The sequence below is a fragment of the Sciurus vulgaris genome, assembly GCF_902686455.1.
Source record: "Sciurus vulgaris genome assembly, chromosome: 1".
Classification (NCBI taxonomy): domain Eukaryota; kingdom Metazoa; phylum Chordata; class Mammalia; order Rodentia; family Sciuridae; genus Sciurus; species Sciurus vulgaris.
The window spans coordinates 98738353-98754674 of record NC_136461.1 but is presented as its reverse complement, the minus strand read 5'-3'; the positions used below and the strand labels follow the sequence as shown (position 1 = coordinate 98754674).

The following is a 16322-nucleotide window of genomic DNA, read 5'->3' as shown; positions in this document are numbered from 1 at the left end:
AAACAGACCAGAGGGGGACACTAAGGTGGCCTCAGTACTGCCGGATTGCTGGGAAACTCTCACACTGAGCAGCACAGTGGCCACAAGTGGGGTACGAGCTTGGGTGGAAGATCCCGTTCTCCAAGGAGCACACATCTCTCTTGCTTCCTAATGGAGACAGGAGGGGGCTCAGAGGGACTCTGGAGGAGTCTGCACAGGACACAGGTAGGCCAGGGCCAGATCTCAGCTCTCCAGGTTTCTGCATTCCAGCCCTGGCCCTCGCTTCTGACCCATGTATGCTCTTGGTATGACAGGGTGTCTCAGATGGCCTTTGAAGTCACTCTGGGATCCAGGACCTATGGAGCAACTCTCTCCAGAACAAGGAGTGTACTATCCAAGTACACTACCAACTTTCTTCCTTAAAGGCAGGAGACTCTTTCAAAATGAAGAGAGGTCTGATAGATTGCTCTGTGATTGATTTTCATAACAAAAATCAGAAAACAGGTGAGTGGAACTAAAAGTGAAATGGATCCACATGTTAAAGGACAAGATTGTTGCTCTGTAGGAAGTAAAGGTTGGAAATTAGTTAAGACTTTGTTGAGACTGCAGGGTGTGGACCCAGCATGTCAATAAAGGTTTTCCCCCACAGGAACAAGGTGAGGAGTAGGGGTGAAGGAGCACAGGCAGAAGTTATCTCATCCCTATTAATTCAAAGAAGTCACATATTTTGCATGTCTCTGTGAAGTCGGGGAGCTCTGAGACCATGTCACTGGCGCTGGCAGAGTGCAGTCCCTGTTGCAAATGCTGCCTTCACCTTCAGTCAGGCTCAATTCTTCCAACTCAGATCACCTGAGTGATCACTCAGATCACTCAGGCTGCACCTCAGGCCCCAGAGTGAATCCCCATGTAGTTTTACCTAAAGTGAGGTAATAGCACCACATCAGCACACACACCCATGTACATGGGCCTCTGAATTATTAAGTTCTCATTATACATCAAGGTTTGTCATAATCAGTTGATAAATCCTTAGCACAAACACATAACATTTCTAGATTCAATTGAGGAAGCGATTTTTAAAATCAACATTAACTAGATTAATAATTTTGAAAGACATAGGACAGATATTGTACATTGGTGTTCATCCTTCTGACTCCTCCTTTTTGAAAATACACTATGGACGTGCTAACACAGAGACGCCCCATGACTAAGATCATCCTTCAAATTGCCCCAGGTTGGCTCTTAAGGACCGAAGTCAGGTGGGAACTGCAGGGGAGAACTTTTGAAAATATGAGACACACCCTAGTGTTTTTATAGCATCATTAGGAGAGAGAGAGAAGTCAAGTGCAGGAGAAGGAGGCCATGCTGCCCAGGACAAGGATTCTGAGCAGCTAGGAAGGTACAGCCAGTGCACAGGGGCCCCTTTACAGGAGGACAGCTCTGCAGAGGGAAGAAAAGAAGGAGACCAGTAGGCTGTCCAAGGTGGGTCCCAGGGGCCAGGAGGATCATGCCAAGGGGTGACCTGAGTCACCCCTAGGGAGCAGTGGGATTAGGAACAGTGGTCTGAAGCAAGAGATTGTAGGCGAATGTGACCTCACAGAAATACACCCCAATGTTGCCTGGTCCCCTGGATGTCTATGTGCTCTGTCCCAACAGTACTACGTAGACCAGTTCTAATTGATTAGAGGAATACTGTGGGATAATCAAAACATATGCAATGAGATTTGAGTAAGGACCCATAGAGTAACCTCAGGACAGGATTCCATGACTCCTTCCAGGTCTATGAGTGACATACTGACACCCTCAAGGCAAATTCACAGAAATTCTACCTATAATGGCCTCAAATTTTTAAAGATACCACCATAGAAACAAGCACCAACAAACTAATTCAATAAGTTCTACTTCGTGGAAATATTTTCAAATTATCTTAAATATTGTCTTGGTAAATTCAGGAAATACACTATATTTTCTTATCTCTGAAAAAAATCAGATGAATATCACTATTTCCTAGATTTTTGCTAGATGGAACGAGAAAAACAGTATCCTACATCCCTACCATATTAATAAATGGTTAAGGGCTGGGGTACAGCTCAGCAATATGAGTCAGGCCATGGGTTTAATCCCCATCATTACAAAAAAGGAAGAGGAAAAAGAAGAATTAAGTTAAACACACTAGGGATTCATGTTTGACAAATAACACAGTTTGATATTTTTTAAAAAATTGTATAAAATAAGATAATAATACAAAGAAGAAAATTATTGAAACTTTTAGTCTCTTAGGAAACCAGCAATCAAGTTTCCCTAAACATTAGCTAAATATATAGAGCATTAGTCCAACAACCAAAAGAAAATTCTCAGGGCTAAGAAAAAAAGACTTTAAAATTAGTGCAAATGATTTGGAAATTAAGGAGGCAACCAATTGGATAAATACAAATACACCAGAACATTTTTTTAAGAAATTAAGTTTGAATGAACTAATAATGCATAATAAAGAAAAATGATAAGACAAAACACACTTTTTACTCAGGAATTGCTATAATGAATTTTGAAATTTCCAAATTTCCTGAATATTGACTGTGTGCCAGACACTGCCAGACATATCAGAGATAAAAGTCCAACATGCCCTGCACCCTGCTCCCTCTCCTCAGTGAGCTTGTGGCTGAGAGGGGTGACAACAGGCACAAAACCAACTGCAACAGTGTGTTCATGGAGAACATCCTGGGAACAAGAGGAGGGCTGTCCAGACCAGGCAACGCTTCCAGGAGAGGGGTCAGAAGGTGGTCACCTGTGGGCTCCTCGGCCCCTTCCCATCAACCCAGCACCTCTCTGGACCATAACACCCAGCTGCACACGGCCTATGGAGCCTTGCACCCTGCCAAACAGATAAGGAACCCTGGCATGGAAGGAGCACCCTTGTGTAGGAATCCCTGGCATGTAAGGAGCACCCTTGTGTAGGAATCCCATGGTGAGGCACACAGGGACATGGATAGGGGACAGCAATGACTTTAAAAGACCTTATACCCTGCCTGACCACACAGAGCCCTCCACACATCCCCATCCACCCAGTTCCTACTGTGGACACCACAACAAAGACACCCCGACCCCAGCCACACAGTCAACCCCAAGGGTGAGAGGCAATGACATAGACACAGAGCAAGTGGGTCCAGGCTTTACTGGGGTCAGAAAGGGCTGGGTAGCTGCCACGCTGGGGACCAGAGCCAGCACACCAGTAACACTGGGGTTTGGGGCAGTGCAGGGAGCATGGGGTCAGTCATGCACCTCCAAGCAGAGCTGAGGACTGTCTGGTTGGATTCAGGGAAGGGATGAGGAAGAGGAGAAGGGGGCTTTCCTGAAGAAAAGGGGGAGCTGTGGTTTACAGTGGATTTACTGGGGGAGGATTTGATTAAGAAAAAGGAAGCCAGTGAGGCCTTTCAGAGATGGTTATGGAAAGAAGAAAGGAATGAGAAGACAGATGCCAGGGTGCAGAGAGTTAGTATGCCCCAGGGACCAGGTCTGGCAGGGGCAACCTTGGATCCCCTAATCTTGGCATGACAGTTCACTATTTTATATTCCAATAGGTCATCTTTGCAAAAACAGGTCTTAGGAGGAAGCGACTGGACTTCATGTAGGCAGAGAGCTTCCTCAGGCCCTGTGAGTGGAGAGAGGAAGCAAGAGTTCAGGGCTGCAGCCAGTCCAGGAGCAGGCTTGCCAAGAGGGCTCAAGGGCTGAGCACGGCACAAGGCTCAGGTGTGAGCTTTGGAAGGAAACCAATTTCCTGGGAAGTAGAGGAGACTGAATGCTGTGATGAGGGAATTATAATACGGGTATAGAAAATGCACTCAATGATCCCACAGGATTAGTTTTATGTTCAGCATTTATCTGGAAGGAATCTGAGGTACAAAGAAGTCAAGAGACTTCCTCATGCTCACAGAGCTAGTACATGGGCAGGGCTGGATGCAGCCTGGCTCTGTCTCACTAGTTCTGTGCCCTCTCTGTTGCAATCCCTCTTCCCCTATTCACAGGAGGCCCTGACACTCCTTGTCTGCATGAATCTTTCACAACCAGTCTCCTTCTTGCCTCTATTTGCCCGAAGTCTAGGAAGACAAAGGGGTTGGCAACACACCTGTGCAGTTTAATAGGCAGCAAAGTGACCCAGTGACTCAGCAAATCCTAGGTGTAGGTAAACAGGGGTAGGTGAACAAACAAAGAAAAGATTGATTGATTGATCATTCTACCTGAGCAGAAACCCCAAACTCTGAAACCTTGTACCTGAGCCCCTATTCGCCATGTGCCAAAATACTTCATCTTTGTCCCTGCTAGAGAAGATTGGGCTGAATGACACTTAGGTGTGCCATCTTTTCAGGATACAGTGCCCAGGTCAATTGGATGGATTAAAAATCCTTGGCTATCTCAACAGGAAAGACCTAGCAGGCCTAAGCCTGCAGCCCTCTCCTCTCCTCTATCCCAGACATCACTACCCCACTGGAACAGTCCTGTCAACGCTTGCACAGTTCCCAAGGCCATTCAGTCTGACCGATCCAGAGCTATAGAACTAGATTAAAAAGCACATCACTAGACAGAGAATGGGAAAGGGGGAAAAAAAAACCACTCAGGTTGAAATAACTGGCACTGGCACCCCAAATTCCCAAACCTCTACTAAAGTAGGTTGTTAGTGACAAAAAGGTGAACTTGGGGTGAGCCATGATTGGCTGTGTGGTTGTGCTCCCCAGAACCAAGAGGCACCATGGGCATCTCACAGTCTGGTGTCTGCCATTCCCTGCTACCCACAGTCCCCGGATGGAACTTCCACACGTGTCCACTGGGCCTGAAGCCAAAGTTCATGTGGAGGAGAACACTGAATATAAGTGAAAATCAGAGTATGACCCGATCTCACACAGAACACGTGAGATACTCAAGAGGAGAGAGGATGAAGGGCTGAAAACAAGATCCCATCCATAGAACAAGCCATAATAAAGTCCCCAAGGGCCCCCACATGTACCCGTCCAGCACCAGCCACTGCCCTGGGGTTCCCGTGCTTCCCCCAGCGGCATCTGATGGAGCCAAGCCTGCTGCAGAGCAGCTCTCAACACTCTCTGCACCTCGCTCTGCCCATCGCCCAGCCTCCCCTCAGCTTCCCACTGCCAGCTGCACACACCCTGCCTTGCTCTCTTCCTGCACAGTGTGTGGACTGCAAAACCCAGGCTGCATGAGGGCCTGAGGCTGCTCCTTCTGACAGAAGGCAGGGACAGCCACCCAAGGGGGACGTAGAGCCCAGGCTGAGAGGGAGCCCAGCACAGCCTCCATTGGCACTTAGACCCTGAGCAAATGACTTCCCCTCTACAGCCATAGTTTCCATGTCTATCCAGCGAAACTCATAATTCCATCAGCCTTGTAGGAATATTGTAGAGATAACTTCAATGCCATAAATACAAGATGTGAGTGCAGGTCCCAGCATATAAAGACAGTGCTCAATAAATGCTAGTCTTCTTTCAGCTTCAGGACTAGTAAAGCATCATAAAGGGAGAAGGAAAAGGACATTCAAGAGTGAGAAGGAGCAGGGCATCACCTCAAAGCGAGACATGAAGTCCTTCAGGTTTGGGAATGCGTCGAGGCACTTGGGTTCAAACAGACGGTGCTGGTCAAGAATATCATAAGCGAGGAAATCCACAAAGGTGATCTGCAGAAAGCCAAGAATGAGTGCGCATGAAAATCTCCATGCTGGAAAGACTGACACCTCCAGATTCCTTCCCTTTTACCTTGTCCCCTGCGAACCATGGCCGCTTCACCAGGAACTGTGAGAACAGCTTCATCATCTCAGGGAGCCCTTCCAAGTACTTGGGTTTCAGTTTTTCCTGAGACAAAAATCAGTGGTCACCACCCTAAGACACAAGTTCCTTGGCAGAGAGACTGGCCTCACCAGTGGTGTGCAAAACCCCAGTCACCAAGACTGAGAGTCCATCTTCCCCAAGTCTGGGTCAGGGTCCAGCTGCCATTCACTGTGACTTCATTTGTTAAACTCCTGCTGGTACCAGACCCATCTGTCAGAGGGGATGTGAAGTCAGAGAGCAGTAGAACACTGGCCCTAAGACTGTCACCATTGATATGCAAATCATCTTTTGTGGGTAAGACACCTAGGAGTATGCAAGAGTTTGGGCCCTGCCTCACCCAGCACTGTGGGGAGACCTACAAAGTCAAAGTTGTAGCAAAGCCTGGCAAGCTGCATTCGAGTATCCATAGCCTGGTTCTCCAAAATGTCCACACGAATCTTCTCCTCTTCTGTTTCCCCACCTACAGTCCATGCAACAGAGACACACCCTCAGCATCCCACCCCAGGCAAGCCAGGGACATGGACACCATCCCCAACACCCTGCAGCAGCCCCACTCACACAGGTTGTGCTTGCGGGCAATGTAGCGCAGGATGGCATTGTTCTGGGTGATCCTGTGAGTCCCATCAATCAAGTAGGGCAGTTGGATGGATGACCAGGGAGGTCAGGTGGGACACCTGGTCCCAGTCACTCTTCCCTTAATTAGGGCACTTGACGTGTCTGGCACATGATAATCACTTACATAAACATACCGTAGAATGAATGAATGATCTAGGATACAGACCATCACAGAAAGACAGTGTAGACACCCAGAACTGAGAGTAGTTGAGCAGAAGCACTGATCCTCACTGAGCAGGGCAAGGAGATGAGATAGGGTTTTAATCGCTTTCCCCAACCACCCCATCCCTACACCTACATTGGGAAAGTCCAGGACAGCTTGAATTTTTCATTCAGCCACTGGCTTCTGTCATAGTCAGGAGCTGTCAGAGAGAAGATTATGTGAAAGCAAATCTCCCCTGAGTGCAACCCTCTTTTCCCAGGACTCTCTCAAAGAGTCAAGGGTAAGACCTCTGAAAGGATGGATCTAGAATCTGAGTCACTTAACCTCATATTCCAGGGTTACAGTGGTAAAGAGTATTTGTAAGGGCTGTGGACCCAACATGACTGAGGCTTACCAAAGGTTTAGGCAAGGACTAAGGGGAACCCAATCTAATTATAGGTACAGAAAGCCACAGCAATCCCCTCTTAGATCTTGTATTGTAAGGCTAAAATACACTGTCACAAAGGTTTCTAGAAGGACCAGGCTTTTGGTGCAGCAGGCCTACAGGCCTGAGCAACAGTGGTATGGGCATAGGTGCTAGGCAACAATCAATAAGACCTGGGCTGGTGTTTGAACAGGAGGGTGACATTACCATCCCCCAAAGTATATCTCTTCTCCTCATAGCTTGAGTCTGTGTATTCCAGGAGCAGGCGGTTGGGGTGAGTCAGCTAGGACAGATGGCCATGGCAGAGATCAGAGATGGAGGGATCCCGATTGTGTGACTTCATCTCCTCCAAGGGAACCACACTCACCCTCCTACACTTATCCTACACACACACACACACACACACACACACACACACACACACAGGCGGCAAAGCTCTCCTGGCAGATACAAAATCAGAGAGCTCCAGTAAGCACTGAAAAGGACTCTCTTCAAGAACCAGGCCCTCATGTCCCAGGTCCTCATCCCCATCCCACGGGCCATGCGGAACCCTAGCTCACCCCGCGGATGTCCCAGTATCATTGTGTCATAGGCATGGTACTGTGTGGGCTGAGCTGGGTTAGCCTCCAGCTTCTGAAAGTGGCGGAGGCGCAGAGGGGCGGAGCCTAGTTTTGGTTGGGTCTTTGGCCCGCCCTGCCCCGCCCCCGATTCCCGCCAACCCGGAGCCCGGAGATCGAGTCTGGACCCTGGGAGGGAGGAGTAAGAGCCAACGCATCCCCAGCGTGATGATCCCGGGAGTTAGGTCTGGGTGCCCAGAAGCTAAAGGCCCGGCTCTGCTCTCCTTCTCCCCAGCCCGTGCAGCGGCTTCCCACCCCCACTCCCTTCTGGGTGTACAGGAGTTGCTGCGCGCTTAGAGACAGGCACTCTGGTGACAGAGCAGGGTTATTGTCCCTCCTTCCTCTCCTCACATTGTTCAGTCTTGGCCCCTGGGTGAAACCCCTTCTGGCTCTGAAGACTCAGCCTGCCAGGTCAGGTCGAAATGGGATTCTTCAGCCTGAAAGATTAATGCTCCTCTTCGTCCACGGTAATTCCTAAAAATCAGGTGGTCTATAATCTCTGCCGAGGTGTATATTCACCGCTCATGTCTCTAGGGTTAGCAGAATGCAGTCCCTGTTAGAAATCTCCACACGCATTCAAACAGGACAAGATGTCCCAGCTCAGATTCCCAGTCTATTCAGGCTCAAGAAGCAGCCTCTTGCCTCAAAACGAATTACCCTAAAGGCTTGTGCATGGAGAGGATGTAAGAACCATGTACTGGCACAGTGCCTGGCCCCCTGACTTGTTATAGTTCTAGTACCTTAACTCTTTCTCATTTTGAATTTTACACATATTCAGTTTCAAAAGAAGAAAAATTTCTAGATCCCACTGTGGAAATGATTTTTTTTGAAAAACCATTTACTCGAATAATAAATTAGTAAACTAAATGATTAACATGAATTAGAATGATAATTTCGAAAGACAGTACATTGGTGTTCAACTATGTGGTCTCCCTATTGAACCAACACTTGTGGATATCCTACCACACACCCCATGAATAGAAGACAGTCTATGTTGAATGCAGTTTAACCATTAAGGACCAAAACTTAGTGGAAACTACAGGCGAGGATTTTGGAAATATGGTACATATTAAGTGTTTTTACACACTGAGCATAGTGGAGAGGGAGAGAGGTCAAGTGCAGGAGAGGGAGAGAGGTCATGTGCAGGAGAAGAAGGCCATGCTGCCCAGGACAAGGACTCTGAGCATCTGGGAAGATACAGCCAGTGCACAGGGGCCCCTTCAGAGGAGGATAACTCTGCAGAAGAAGGGGAAAAAGGAGATCAGCAGGCTGTCCAAGGTGGGTCCCAGGGGCCAGGAGGATCATGCCAAGGGGTGGTATGGGTCTCTGAAAGGCACTAGGGAGCAGTGGGAATTAGATACACTGGAAACTGATCTGAAACAATGGATTGTGGACCAACCTGACCTCAGTTATTTACCCCAGTGTTACCTGGTCCCCTGAACATCTGTGTGTGGACCAGTTCTAATTGTTTAGAGGAAAACTGTGGAATAATCAAAATATATGGGATGAAATTTGGCCAAAAACCTATAAAGTGACTTCTAAACTAGATTTCATGGCTCCTTACAGGTCTGTGGATAACATGTGGACACCTCATGGCAAATTCACAGATATTCAATCCTGTGGGGTGGGGAGGAAGAGGAAAGAAAGAAGGAGAGAGAGAAAGGAAAGAAGGAAAGAAGAGATCAACAGACAAATTGAAAAAAATTAAATCTGTTAAATATCATCTAGATAAACTTAGCAAATCTAGAATAGAAAAAACATGCCTTAAATCTGAAAAGAAGGTAATAAAGATCACCATTTATGAGATGCTGCCAAATTGGAATTAAGGAAAAAAATTTTCCTACATGCCTAAAATGTTAAGACTAAAACAATTTAACTAGGGATTTTAGAAAGTTAGCAATAATGTTTAGGTTAGAAAATTATGGAGAACAAGAAAGAATTCCAAGGAGAAAAATATTGAAACTTTCATCCACACCCTTAAGAAATCAATAGTTGATCCTCTAAAACCTTTAAATTCATAAAGCATTTGTCCAATGACAAAAACAAAAAGGGGAAATCATAAATTAATAACAGACAGGATGAAGAAAAATCAGCAGAAATAATTTCTCAAGTTAGGGAAGTGTTTTTTCTCAGCAATGTGTTCATCTTACAGCCAAGTAGAACAAATACAAACTTAACACAATTTGTTAAAAGAAATGAAAATCTGAATGAAGTCATAAGGCTTCATAAAGAAAAATGATAACACCAAATTACACTTGTTCTTCAAGAATTTGTGGCATAAATTTTCAAAGTTTTCCAAAGAGGAAGGTGTGACATAAATTGTCATAAACTCCACCCTTGTATGGCTTGAGGTACGTGCCCTGGGGAGACAGCGCAGTGGGGATGGTTGCAAAAGCCCTGTTCCTCACGGGTCTGGGCCCACTATCAGGGGCTATCATCTTAGAGAAAGAACATGATGTTGTAGTCAAGAGCACCCTGTGCTGCTACCCAGCATTCTGGGGAGGGTCAGACAGAGAGAGGAGGGTGCGGGAGAGGGAGGAAGGGAGAGGGACACAGTACATAGGGTTCTTTGTGCTCTTTTTGCAAATTTTTCTCAAAGTCTGACACTATACCAAAATAGAAAGCTAAAAAATATATTTATCATGTGATCCATGATACACATACATATATTATTAATTGAAATAAAAGCTTCATCACACAAGACTTGCTTTAACTACAAAGACTTGCATCCCAGAATTGCTTTATTCTATTTTTTAATGTTTTAAAATTTACATGTTATTTTCTTAAAGTTTTATTTGCAATTGACACATAATAATTGTGCATATTTATGGGATATGATGTGCTGTTTTGATACATGAAAATAATCAAGTCAGGGTATTTAGCATGTCCAGCACCTCAAATGTTGATCATTTCTTGGTGAAATCCTCTCTTCTAGTTATCTGGAAATATACACTTTAGTATTGTTAGCTAATATCACCCTACTGTGCAATAGAGCACAGAACTCATTCCCCTTTTCTAACTGCAGTTTTGTACCTGTTGCCAGTCAATCCTCGTCCATCCTCCCCTTACCCTCTTCATACTCTAATAATCAGTATGCTACTCTTCTATGAGAGCAAATGTCTTAAATTCCACAAGTGAGTGAGGCCATACAGTTCTTATATTTCTGTGCCTTGCTTATTTCACTAAGCATAATGATCTCCAAGTTTATCCATTTTGCTGCAGATGATAGGACCTCATCCTTTTAGTGGCTTCATAGTATTCCATTGTATTTATGTACCACATTTTCTTTACCCATTCACTTGTTGGTGAATACACTGACTGATTCCAAATCTTGGCTATTGTGAATAGTGCTACAATAAACATGGAGCCCACCAATGTCTCTTCAAAATATGCCTTTCATTTCCTTTGGCCAATAGCCGGCAGTGGGGATTGCTGGATTCTATGGTATATTTTTAATTTTCTGAGGAACCTCCATACTGTTTTCTATAATAGTTATTCTGATTCCATTCCCACCAACAATGTGTAAGGGATCCCAGTTCTCTACAACCATGTCATTTCTTGTTTTTTGGTCTTTTTTATAATAACCATTCTAATTGGAGTGAGGTACTAGCTCATTGTGGTTTTGATTTGCATTTCCCTGATGACTTAATGATGTGGAACATTTTTCATATATTCATAGGCCATTCGAAGGTTTTCTTTTGAGAAATGTCTGCTCATATCTTTTATCCATTTTAAAATCAGATTGGGGGGCTTTTTGAGGTTTTTCATTTTGTTTTTATGTTATTTTTTGTTGTTTTGGGTTTTCATTTGCTTGGTTTGTTTTGTTTCTTTTTAATATTTGAAATATTTCAATTTTTGAAATCCTTGCATTTTCAAGATGTTTCCCTTGTCAGATGTACAGTTTGCAAACATTTCACTCCCATCCCGTAGGTGGTCTCTTCCCTCTATTGCTTGTTTTCTTTACTGGGCAGATCTGTTTAGTTTGATGTAATTCATTTGTCTACTTTTGCTTTGGTTCCTGTGTTTTTGAACTGATATCCAAAAAAATCCTTCCTCATACTAATTTCATGGAGCATTTTCTCTGTTTTCTTCTAGTGGTTTTATTGACTTGATTTTGGGGTTTAGTAAGGGATAGGAGTCTAGTTTCATTCTGCTGTGTGTGGATCTCCAGTTTCTCCAGCATCATTTATTGAAGAGATTGTCTTTTATCCACTGTTTGTTCTTGGCATCTTTGTTGAAAATTGGTTGACTATAAGTGCATGGATTTTTTTTCTGTGTTCTTTACTCCAGTTGATGTGTCTATTTTTATGCCTAAATCATGCTGTCTGTTTACTGTAACTTTGTGGTTTAGTTGTGGTTTAGCGTTTTAGCATCCCGTAGTGTGATGTCTCCAGCTTTGTTCCTGTTGCTTAAGACTGCCTTAACTATTAAGGGTCTTTTGTGGTTCCACGTAAATTTTGAGATTTATTTTTTTCTATATCTGGGGAAAAATGTCATTAATATTTTAATAGGGCTTACACTCAATCTGTAGAGTGGCTTGGGTAGTATGGACAATTTAACGATATCAATTCTTCCAATTCATACCCAGTTTTGTGTCCTATCATAAATGTTTCATAGTTTTCATTATTGAACCTCCTGAATTGAATTTCATATTGTAACCTCCTGGTTATATTAATGGCTACATGTTTTATTTTCTTTATTTTCTTGTATGTATTGTAAATTTGAATTACTTTTCATTTCTTTATTATGTAATTCACTCAATGTATAGAAACACTACTAATTTTTATGTGTTTATTCTGTATTGTGCAATTTTACTGAATTTGCTTATTAATTCTAACAGTTTTATCATGGAATCTTTTGGGTTTCCTATATAAGACCACATCATCTGCAAACATGGACAATTTGACTTTGTCCTTTTTATTTTGGAAGTCCTTTATCACTTTCACCTGCCTATTTGTTCTGCCTGGGACTTAAATACTATGTGGAATAAAAGTGATAAAAGTGGGCAACCTTGACTTGTTTCAAATCCTATAGGAAAAGCTTTTGAATTGTCTCTATTTGGTATGATATTAGCTGTGAGTTGGCCACATATAGTCTTTATTGTGTTGAGGTATGTCCCTCATACAATTAATTTGTTGAGTTTTTATTATGAAGAGTTGAATTTTTTCAAATGCTTTCTCTGCATCCATTAAAATGATTGTGTGGTTTTTGTCCTTGCATTTGTTGATGTGATATATCACCTTTAAAATTTTTTGGTTTTTCTCCTAATCCTGACCCCAACCTTGTCCCTAACCTTATCACATTTATTGACCTACAAATATCAAACTATCCTTACCTTTTGAAATAAATTTTTCTTGACCATGATGAAAAATCTTTTTAATGTACCTTTGAATTTGGTTTGCTAGTATTTATTTTGAGGATTTCTGCATATATGTTCAAAAATCCTATAGCTTTTGTTGTGTGCATGTGTGTGTGTCTTTGTCTGTTTTGTTATCAGGGTACTTCTAGCTTCATAGAATAAAAAAATTCTCAACCAGAAAAAAAACAGGATCTAACAGGAACTCTTATGAGAGTTTAAGAAACATTTAAGAAAGAACTTGAACCAATTCTTCTTAAATTATTCCACACTGATTCTATGACTAGAATAATGTAAAAAGAGATGGTACTAGTTCTTTCTTAAATGTTTGGTAGAACTCAGCAGAGGGGCTATCAAGTCTTGGTTTTTTCTTTGATGGGAAACTTTTCATTACTCTCTTCTGGAAACATCTGAAACACTTCCAGAAATAATGATTTGCCAGCTCTTTGGGCATTTCTTAGCCCAGTCGTGTTGACACAATCAGTCACCATGATATTATAAAATAGAATTCCAAGAAAATAGTCACAAATAATATCACCGTGCCTATAGGAAACAAAGGTTTTGACAGCCACAGGTTATCTTTGAACTGTTCTTCAGAAATTGACAAAACCACAGGAGATACAGGAAAACAGAGCTTCACACAGGGAGATTGATAAACAGTAATTCATTTAGGTGGGCACATACATAATCAATCAATAATTAACAAAGAGTCAAAGTAACAAAATTCATGGTATTATTTGAAACCAATAAAAGTACTATAGGAAGAAATATTGGGCCCCTAAGTGTCTAAGGTAGTACAGAAACAGATCCACAGCATTCCTCAAGGTAACTTATATAAGTTTGTGCTCCCTGGAGAGCATTCAAATCATCCATTATAATAACATCAACCATCTTATCCTTTGCCTCATAGTGTCACTTTGGGAATCTTCCCTGATAAAGTAACCAAAATCAGAGGAAGCAATTGGTTTAAAAACAGCGTACTGTACAACATAGCACAAAATCAGAAAAAAATCCACATTTCCAACAGCATGAGATAACTATGTAAATTCTACCTACAGAAAAATGCCAGAGAGCCATTAATAATTAGGAGTATGCACACATGTGGACTACAAATAAGGACAAATTTTTAAGTGAAATGTTAACAAGAAGAAGAGCAGAGCCTAAGAATGTGTATACATGACAACCTCACCTGCCTAAAACAGAGGCATCAATAAAAATCAAAAGAGAATTTGGAGGTCTATTGCAAATATTTTGCTTAATAATTATTCATTGAGAGATCCAAGATGGCGGACTGCATTCCTTGTCACTCCATATTCTCAAACAGAGGATATCTGTTTCTCCGTGAGGCAGTTTTTGCTGCTTATCGATCCTCTGCTGTTCACCCCATTTGTCTACTGCAATCACCTGCAGTCTGCCAGCATACTGACTATTTTTAGAGTGCAGATTGCTCACTGACTGGCACCTATCATCCACCATTTGCCTGCCTCTTCCCTGTCCATCACCTGCCTTTCCTAGCACTCTACAGGTCCCTTCAGTAGGAACCTTCTGACCTCTAACAAGGTCATCCTTCACGCACCTACTATCACCATCGAGTTGTTTTCTTCATTCTCAGTTTTCATGTACATGGAATGATACAGTATGCACTTAGTTGTGTCTTTGTCTTTTACCCCATGTAACTTCACGTCTGTGAGGCTTATTCATATTGTTGTAGGTAGCATTAGGACATGATTTTTGTTGCATTATAGTATTACGTTATATGGATTATGAAATTATATTAGCAAAACACATTTTTTTTTGTCCATTTTCTTTTGATGGAATTTGGCTGTAAGTTATTGGCTGTTCAAAATAAAACTGCTCAACATGATTGCACATGACTCTAGGAAGATGAATCCTGGTCTATAGGTCCTTGCATATTTAGCTTTGGTTGATATTGCTAACATTCCAAAGTGGTTGTCCAATGTATGATATCAATGTGTGAGAGTTCCACTTACTCCATAAATTCATCAACTGCTGTTGGTTCTAGTAATATTAACTATTGTAGAAACTATGTACTAGGATCTTATGGCATTTATAACCACTCTGTTGTCTAATGCTGTTTATCATGTTTTCATGTTTATTAGCCTTTTAGATGTAATTTGTGGGACATGTATGTACAGAGCTTAAACTATATTTTTAATATATATTTCTCAATATGTAGTTTCAAAACAAAGAGATCTTATTGATTTGCAATGTTTTCTTCCAGCTGGGCTTTGCCTGAATACTTGACCCAGAATACCAGCATGTCTTTCTGGATAATCTGGTTTAAGCCCTGATAATTATTAGAAACTTCTGTTATTGGAGGTTGAGACTTGTGGAGTGTCATATTTTGTTTCTTGATCCTCGTGTGTAAGGTTAGATAATTACCCTGGTGCAAATACATACGCATATAATGAGTCAAAGATAGCATTTAGGGGAAGTTTTTAATTTCAAGGTGAGGAAAATACAAGAGAAAATGAGATTCACCCTAAAGAGCCGGGCAGGCAAATTGGCTAGGGACCAAAATTCACCAAAATAATTAAGCTTTGGCATTTTGTTAGGGTAGGGGTTGGGAACTTGTAGTGGCTCTAAAACCATGAGCCAAAATAAACCTTTAGTCTTCATAAGTTCATTATCTCAGGTATTTTGCTATAGTAATGGAAAGGTGACAAACACACCTACATACAATTTATTTATTTATTTATTTATTTTTTGAAAATAACCAAACTGTATATAAGCTTTATTTCTGAAGTTCAGTGGTACCTATTATTAGTGGAATTTTTATCGTACAAAGATTAACTCCTCATTTGGTTTCATGTATCATATTTTTAAACATGAGATGAAAGTACATTATCACTATTATATATATATATATATATATATATATATATATATGAAAACTGAGACCCAGGTTAATTTTAATCTGGCTGCTCTATGATTTGAACATATAGGTTTTTTTTTATACTAAACTATGATTAATACACAGTGAAAATTCAAATATTACATAAATAGCTCTGTAAAATTTTATGACTGTGTCTTTTGGCATTGTAATTAACCACCAAGATCAAGATATAAAATTTTCCAATCACCAGAGAAACAATAAATATTAATAAGTTCATTTGCCAAAAATAGTGTATCCACAATGAAGAAATACTTTAATCACTAATTAAGTCTAAAATAAATTATTTTTGTGCATAGCTTCCATTGCATAATACATTGACAGAAATTAATTGCAGTTAATTTTGAAAGTATGTTTAATAGTCTGAACGGAGATAGTAATCAAGTTTGAAGCTCTTTGCTTTTATCTTCTTCTCCCTTAGTTTATGGC

The 16322-nt window shown here is 41.8% G+C and overlaps 1 protein-coding gene and 1 pseudogene across 6 annotated transcripts in view; both read right to left on the bottom strand.

Annotated features, from left to right (window-relative positions):
- GSTM4 (glutathione S-transferase mu 4) overlaps positions 1 to 16322 on the bottom strand; it is a 77825-nt gene that overhangs the window by 6560 nt on the left and 54943 nt on the right. The window lies entirely within an intron of this gene.
- On the bottom strand, positions 3132 to 7602 carry LOC306667777 (glutathione S-transferase Mu 2-like; annotated as a pseudogene). Its single transcript, XR_013766954.1, has 8 exons — positions 7567 to 7602; positions 7214 to 7289; positions 6718 to 6781; positions 6363 to 6445; positions 6164 to 6264; positions 5733 to 5828; positions 5543 to 5653; positions 3132 to 3625 (listed from the first exon to the last, which is right to left on the bottom strand). The product of XR_013766954.1 is annotated as a glutathione S-transferase Mu 2-like (transcript).